Raw genomic sequence first — 6,832 nt, forward strand, 5'->3', positions numbered from 1 at the left:
GAGTTGTCATTCTTTATAGGTTATTCTGTTATTATTTTACTGGTGCGGCCCACCAGAGATCAAATCGGGCTAAATGTGGCCCCTGAGAGAAAATGAGGTTGAGACCCCTGCCTCAGAGCAATTAACTGAACCAAAGGTGTCATTTGTCCTGATATAACGAGGAACAATGAGGGGGAAGTCAGTCAAACTCACACACACAATGCAAAACGTCTAATTATCCACAGTGAAGTCAGCTATATGTGTATGTGTGTGTGTGTGTGTGTGTGTGTGTGTGTATGTGTGTGTGGGTGTGTGTGTGTGAGTGTGTGTGTGAGTGGGCAGTATGAAGTCACTAAAGTCCATCTACTGATAAAAAATGAAAGGTGATTAAAGATTAAAACTAAAGAGGTAGAGAAATGTCAACGTAGCAGTCTGTACAGGCCCACACAGTCTTATCGAGGATCTTATCGACAAACTAAGTGTAGGTGGAACCGGCATGAGGGGCCTGGATGTGATTTGCATAGTAAAGATTAACAGTAGTTTAAAGGTTTTGGTGTGACTCAGTTATTATTTCATTCATTAGTTTATATTCAGTTTGTAATGGATGTTTAATACAGTTTTTTTCTGAATACTTAACCCTTTCATGCATAGTGGTCACTCCAGTGGACAGTTCTTCTCCAGCTGTTCTCTTGTATATTCATGGGTTTGTTGTTTTAGTTCCATATCAGCCAACACAGTGGACACTTGTGCACCATCCCATAATACACTGACATTCAGACCATTACTATAACTTTATGTTCTTGATAAACCTGATCTGCGCTAACATGATTGAGTGTAAATCAATTGCTAGTTGTGACTGAATTTAACAGTTTTCTTAAACAAAAAGGTTTTTTTTTTAATATATATCATCTCCATGAAGTAAGAACTAGTATTAGAATATGATAAAAGGTGAGAAAACATCAGATTAGCTGCATTAAAAATGCTTTTGTTTCATAGTTTTCACACAGTTTCACTTTCTGATATTGCGTTTAAATACATGTTTCTTTGCTTCAAAAATTAAACACATGGTGTCCAAATGAGTGGACATTTTTGTAACTCCATGAAAAATAGGTTAATTTAAAAGAATAATAATCCAATCTCATTGTTTTTTTCATGCCTAAAGAGGAATAAAAACACTCAAGAAAAAAATCTTGATAAGGTTCTCATAATTCATGCATGAAAGGGTTAATACAGTTTTTTTCTGAATACTTAACCCTTTCATGCACAGTGGTCACTCCAGTGGACAGCTATTCTACAGCTGTTCTTTTGTATATTCATTAATTTTGTTGTTTTAGTTATATATCAACCAACACAGTGGACACTTATGCAACATCACATACACTGCAATTCATGCCGTGATTGTAAATTTGCTGTTCTTGATCAACCTGATCTGCAGTAACATGTTTAAGTGTAAAAAATTGCTTGATATTGTTATTAGACTGTAATGTTTGCATCTACAAACTATCCTTTCAAACAATGTGAATAACATGAACAAACTGAAAAAAAAAGTGTAATTTTAACAATATTCTGCCTCAGTTTATCATTACCACATGTACATTAGAACTTACAGATCACAGTGGATCTACAAACACACAAAACATTCAGTAACAGGCGGAATAATATTAAAATTGCACTCACTTCTCTTAAGACATTTCAGATTGTTGACATTTGTTCGGGTTATTCAGATATTTTTGCAATATTATACTTTGTTCTAGTGTAAAATACATGAAAACATTTACAAAACAAAGAGAAAAATTTGGAGTTGTGAGTATTTATAGATTATTATGACCCACTTGAGATTGAATTGGTCTGAATGTGGAACCTGAACTAAAAGGATTGTTAGTATCTTAGTGTAATTTTTGCATTTCACAAATTCATCCCAAGGACCGGACTGGACCCTTTAGCGGGCCGGATTTGGCCCCCGGGCCACATGTTTGACACCTGTGCATTAGACTTTCAGTGAGTATTTTTACATGTACTGTTGTTCCGTATACGACAGTAATCTGAAATGTACAGGTGTCATGTAAACAGTGGGTTGTGTTTTGATTATTACCCACCACCGTGGACACGTGGTCAGTGGTGTTTGTGACCATGTTCACACCATAACTGAATACCACAGATAAAACCATCAAAGCTCAGCAGTAAAGTTCAATACCACCATGTAATGTTTTTATAGTTGACCATGATCTGCCCTAGATGCACATAAATTTTCAGGGTTAACAGATCAGAGTTCAGGGTCACATGATCCCATTAGTTTAAAGCCCCATATAATTTACAACACAGATATACTATCCTCCTGTTGTGATTCACACTCACATGCTCATATAGTTGAACTTTTGTCGTACGTTTCCATTTATAAGTATATAAATATATATTGTGCGTCATATTTCAGAAAATAGAATTAAAGTTAATAAAAACCTCATATAAACGGAAATTGAGTTAGATATTCTCGTCAGATACCAGGCCGTGGTCAGCATCTCTTCAGAGTACAGTCTAGTCTTTCTCTCAATGCAGCATTTTCCAGTTAAAATAAGCAGCATATGCAGATATTAATCTAGTTTTATGAGAATTATTTTTTGACGTCTATATAGTGCGTTCAGAAAATTAATCTAATTTGCAGGTTTTATTGCACTCACTGCCAATTTACAGTCAGCTGGAGTAAAGACACAGATCCTCTGGTAGAAACACACTTACTGTTAACCCTTTCATGCATGAATTATGAGAACCTTAATCAAGATGTTTTTGTCCTGTCTTTATTCCTCTTTAGGCATGAAAAAAATAATGCAATGGAATTTTTTTTTAAGAACTTATTTTTCATGGAGTTGCAAAAGTGTTGACTTAGATGGATACCGTGCATTTAATTTTTGAAACAAAGCAACGTGTATTTACTGATATACTATGTGAAAACTATGAAATAAAAACATTTTTAATGCTGGGAATCTGATGTTTTCTCATATTTTAACATACACTAATACTAGTTACGCTGTATGTAAAGTGTCTTTGAGTACCACGAAAAGCGCTATACAAATAAAATTTATTATTATTATTATTATTATTATTATTATTATTATTATTATTATTATTATTATTATTATTATTTATTACTCACTTCATGGGGATAATATACAAAAAAAAATTATAAAATACAAAACAAAACTGTTAATTACAGTTTAATAACAATCAGCTACTGACTTACACTCAAACATGTTAGTGCAGATCAGGTTTGTCAAGAACAGCACAGTTACAGTAATGCTATGAATGTCAGTGTGTGGGATGGTGCATAAGTGTCCACTGTTGGCTGATATGCAACTAAAACAACAAAACCCATGAATATACACGAGAACAGCTTTGAATAGCTGTCCACTATACTGACCACTATGCGTGAAAGGGTTAAACACCATGTATATGAAAAAGGAAAGGATAATATTTATGGATATGAGCAAATATCAAGAGGATAATGTTTTCAAGAAGGTGTGTGAAGGGAAAAAAAAAAGGCCTGTGTTGAAGCAGTAGAAAAAACACTATTTTCAATAGGGTGTGCACGGCTGCATGCAAATAGCACTATTAATAAATTATTCATTTTCATTTGACATGTAAACAGCTTAGTCGGAATTTTGTATTTTTCAGAATAAGAGCAAAAAACGGAATATTTTCTGCATATAAACATAGTCAGTGTTAAAGATGGTGCTTCATGTGCTTATTCAGATGCTGCTTTGTGTGTGTTCTATGGACACATAAGATATTTCTACAAGAGCTTGGCAAGTTTGGAAAGACTTTTTGCTTTTGTAGTAAATGGGTTTTACTGCTTTCCCGATTTAAGTGTGATCAGCCTATTTTCAAAAATAGTGCAAAAGCAAGAGAAAAACACTCTCCCATAAAGACTCCTGTATTAAATAAAATATCGGGCATTTAAATACTTGAGTCAAATATTCCAAGTGTTTTCGTACCTACATTAAATTTTGGTTTAACCCATAAAGACCCAAAAAGCCACCAACGAACAAAAACATCTACTGATCTAAAATGTTTAAAAACTGTTGATCCACTAATCCTATCAATACATGTAAATAATTGGTGTAAAATATAATTTGTCATCTTTTCATGGTCATCAGATATGACCCATTTGGACGTTCAGAGGCTCCGTAATGAACTTGGAAACACCGTCATCTTCTACAACACTGATTCACCAGTAAAACCCACGGAGTTGGACCAATGACCGTGGATGGAGACACTGAGTTAATGTTCAGTTAATGATAGATTTGACCGAAAAACATACTTTTTCTTCAGTTTTCTCTGTTTTTGATATAATAATCCTCTACTTTACTCTGAGCTTTTATGAACATCTACATGATAAGTAAATTAAATGTAGGAAAATACATGATTTTCACACAAAAAAACCCACAAACTACAGAATATAATATCACGATAAATGGTGATAAATCACTTAAGGAAGGTAAATACAGAGAAGAGTTCATTTGAGAACTGCCACAAAAGTAGAACTGGGTCCTTATGGGTTAAAGTGAACATTTAGACCAGGGGTGTCAAACATGCGGCCCAGGGGCCAAATGCAGCCCGTCAAAGGGTCCAGTTCAGCCCCTGGGATGTTTTTGCCAAGTGCAAACATTCCACAGTCTTGAATTGAATTAAGCAAAAAAAAAAAAAAAAAAAAAAAAAAAAAAGCTTAAATTAAGGAAAAAATCTTGAATTAAGCAAAAAAAAAAACTTTAATTAAGTAAAAATAAATATTCAATTAAGCCAAAAAAAATCTTCAATTGAGCAAAAAAAAAAAAAAAATCTTCAATTAAGCCAAAAAAAAGCTTCAATTAAGTAAAATAAACCCCTTGAATTAAGCCAAAAAAAAAATTCTTCAATTAAGTAAAAAAAAAATCTTCAATTAAGACAAAAAAATCTTCAATTAAGTAAAAAAAATCTTGAATTAAGCCAAAAAAAAATCACAAATTTAGCAAAAAATCTTCAATCAAGCCAAAAAAAATCTTCAAATAATTAAAAAAAACCCCAACTTGAATTAAAAAAAAAAAAAAAAATCTTCAATTAAGTAAAAAAAAACCTTGAATTAAGCAAAAAAAAAAAAAAAAAAAAAAGAAATCTTCAATTAAGTAAAACAATCTTGAGTTAAGCCAAAAAAAAATCTAGAATTAACAACTTAAATATTTTGTCTTTGTTTTAGTGCAAAAAAATAACGTTAAATTAGGAAAATATTTACATTTTACAAACCATCCTGTAACACTAAAATGTGAACAACCTGAACAAATATGAATAACCTAAAATGTCTGTAGAAAATTCAGCCCAATTTGAACTCTTTTCTGCCTGTTACTAACTGTTTAGTGTCTTTGTAGATCTGATCCATAATGCACATGGAGAAATGATAAGTTTTTTATTGTTAAAATTGCACTAAATTTTCTTACGTTTTTTAATTTAAATTTCAGTTTTTGTTTTTTTTTTTTTTGTTTTTTTTTTGATAGTTTATAAAAGTAAGTATTTTCATAATTTAATGTTTTTGGGTTTTGTTTTTTTTTTTTCCACTAAAACAAAGACAAAAATTTGGAGTTATTATTTATAGGTTATTATGTTATTATTTTTCTGGTTCGGCCCACTTCAGATCAAATTTAGCTGAATATGGCCCCTGAACTAAAATGAGTTTGACACCCCTGATTTAGACCTTGAAGTTGATCTGTTGGAAACAGCAAAACAAGCAAGAGTTGAGAATCTGAGCAACTGTTTACCTGGCAGTGGGCTCTAATTAATATCCTAAACCCTCATTAGTCACATAATCATTATCAGCATCAAAGTTATTATTGCCAGTTATTGCCTCGTGGTAAATTAGTTCAACTTTGTTTAGATATTTTAGTCCTTTCCCAGTGGTCGATCATGACATATTTAGTATCAGTGGATTCCTTTTGATCCCAGGATTGTGACGGTGCCACTGCCTGAAAAACCAAATGCAACACACCTCAAAAACTGGAATGTTAATACCAAATGATACACCATCATTTTACAGAGGGTTAAAAATGGTCAAATGAAACAGAGGAGGTAAATATTCCAACTGTAGGGCCATGAATAATGCTGAGTCTCTGACCTACTGCCGGTGCATTTGAGTCAGATTTAATGGTTGATCTTGAAAAGGGCTGTCGGATAATTATTACTTAATTCAATGCATGAACTAAAAAAAACATTCTCAGAGATGGGATCATAAGATACAGAATAGAATGAGTTCACAGTAAGACAGAAGGAACAGTGCAACATGACTCATGTGCCTTTGTAGTTATAACCTGCATACTATATATATTTCTTATGCAATAAATCATTTTCTCCATAATTTTTTTTTTTCACAACACATTTCCAACAATAACTAATGGTCTTATTTTTAACATGTGAAGTCTGGTCATTTGAGTTTTATTATGCTGGCAAAGGCATTTTCTCAACACAGAGCTCAAACTAAGACTATATTTAATATAATCGTCATATCATGGGAAAATATACATGATCAAGTGAGTATGGGAGCCCAACAAGATAGGGCTCATACTTTTGTGCTATGGTCCTCACTGTGGAGAAGCTCTAACCCGGTCACCATCATTACAATATGGTCCTGGTCAGTCACTCAGTTCCCTACTCTGCTTATTCCAACACATCAGCTTCAAGGGCTAAGGCCAAATTCACCCCTTGCCCCCCTCCCCCCCTTACTCCTACCCCTCCATTTTGTCGGCTTCCTGATAAAACCTGCTAAGTGACATTTTTGGTTGGGAATAAAAACCTGCTATCTCCCCTATTATAGCTTCAAATTTCAGTCTCCTGTGAA

The sequence above is a fragment of the Sphaeramia orbicularis genome, chromosome 24 (genome assembly GCF_902148855.1).
Source record: "Sphaeramia orbicularis chromosome 24, fSphaOr1.1, whole genome shotgun sequence".
NCBI classification, from domain to species: Eukaryota; Metazoa; Chordata; class Actinopteri; order Kurtiformes; family Apogonidae; genus Sphaeramia; species Sphaeramia orbicularis.